Raw genomic sequence first — 1,807 nt, forward strand, 5'->3', positions numbered from 1 at the left:
ATTACTGAGATTTTGATGCAGGATTTAACACTGCAGTTAGGAGAAAGAACGCAAGTAAGACATAGCCCAGGACATGGGTGCAGACTTCTGGTTCATGAGAGCTGCTGGAAACCTGACTCCTGAGATTACGTTTCTAGTTACATGCTCTGACACTGAAACAGATACTAAATTAGGTGTGGTCTCTTGGGGGTGGAGGCAGAACATCAAGAATTCAAAGCCAGCTGTATAACAACTTAATTTCCATTTGAAATAAGCTATGTCTAGTTAGACACAGCATCACCAAAACTGAGCATCTCCTGTTATTTTAATGTTATTAAATTACTAAAATCACAAACACCAACCACTACAGGGGCAGATAAGTTTGAAGAGAAGAGCGAGATGGAGATAGACGGTCAACACTGAGAACTAGGGCTGGATCTGAAATGTCCCCCAGAGGCCATTTTACAGGCTCATTGTACAGAGTGGAAACTTTTAGTGTGACCTAATGAGGTCTCCGGGTCACTGGGAGCACGCCCTTTCTTTCTTTGCCTCTTGGTGATAAACTGAGTATTTTTTTTTTTTTTTTGGTCATGTGCTCACGCCATGAAGGGCATGTGCCGTAGGCAATGGGCCCAAACCAATCAGACTCAGAGCTGAGCCAAAATAAACCTCTTTCCTTTGTAAGTCAAATCTTCTCAGGTATTTTACTGTGTCAACAGAAAGTGACTAAGGCAGAAGGGCTCAATGAAAGATGGATCCTCCTTAAAAGGATGTTTGTTGTCGCAGTTCTGGGGTTTGTCGGTGTGGGCTGGTCTTACCATCCTTGCCTTCTAGGGCCTTGGTACCTGGTGTCCCTAGAGGAGGTCATTTGGGGTGTTGACCACTGTTGCTCCTGTATCATCAGATTCAAACTGTTCCCAGCAAGGACAACCTCTCTCTCTAGACCTGCTGTCTTCCTAGGCCTGCTGACAAAAGGCAGAGGTCACCGGTCCCTCTTCCCATTCAGGAGTGTGGCCCTCCTGGCCTCCACCCTGCACCTGATTGTGTGGGGGTAGGGTAGGCACTGAAAAGGGTCTCCTGTGCCATGGGCGGGCCTGGAATGCCTGCGATCACACTTTTCTTCACCATTTCTGTTGCTTCTGACTCGCTGAAGACACCCTCTCCCCCATTAGAGTTTCCCTCCAGCCTTCTTTGTTGTTGTTGTTTGTTTTGGACAGGGTCTTAAAACTTAGCCCAGCCTGGCCTCCAAGTCAGTTTTCCTGCCTCAGCCTCTAGAGTGTGGAGGTTACAGGCTCGAGTCACCATGCCCAGCTTATGATAGGATCTCACCCATCAAAACCAGTAGGCATAGGTAAAGACAAAGGGATAAACAAAGACATGCTTCCTCTCATCCACCTCAGGGTGGCCCTGAGGGCTTTCTAGGCTACTCCAAGGAGATAGTTAAGGCCCTGGTTTCTTATTAATACTCTCCTCCTCTACCTGGAGACTATTCAGGTACTGTTCCGCTCCTGCGCCCTCAAGCTGTTCGAGGCTTTGGGGCAGGGGAGTGTCCTCCAGTCTCCACTCTGCTCAGCCAGACAGCACAGGAAATGTCCTTCGGCTAGGACCCACCCCTTTCTCACCCCAAGCTGTTAAAAGTACTGCTCTGAGGGTGAGGATAGAGGCAGCTGAGGAGGAGCTGGATGGTGGAGGAAGCAGGCTGAGGAGTGAAGCTGAAAACCCAAACAACATAGCAGGATCTGTGTTTTATACACACATGCCGCAGAAGGGTGCACAGAATGCGAATAGGGTGCTTCTGGATGGTGGGAAGATTTCTGATTGTTTGAAG

The 1,807-nt window shown here is 48.3% G+C and overlaps 1 protein-coding gene across 5 annotated transcripts in view; it reads right to left on the bottom strand.

The window, feature by feature from the left end:
• The window catches only part of Rbpms (RNA binding protein, mRNA processing factor), a 149,536-nt gene that overhangs the window by 45,358 nt on the left and 102,371 nt on the right, over positions 1–1,807 (bottom strand). The window lies entirely within an intron of this gene.

The sequence above is a fragment of the Microtus ochrogaster genome, linkage group LG7_11 (genome assembly GCF_000317375.1).
Source record: "Microtus ochrogaster isolate Prairie Vole_2 linkage group LG7_11, MicOch1.0, whole genome shotgun sequence".
In the NCBI taxonomy this organism is placed as follows: domain Eukaryota; kingdom Metazoa; phylum Chordata; class Mammalia; order Rodentia; family Cricetidae; genus Microtus; species Microtus ochrogaster.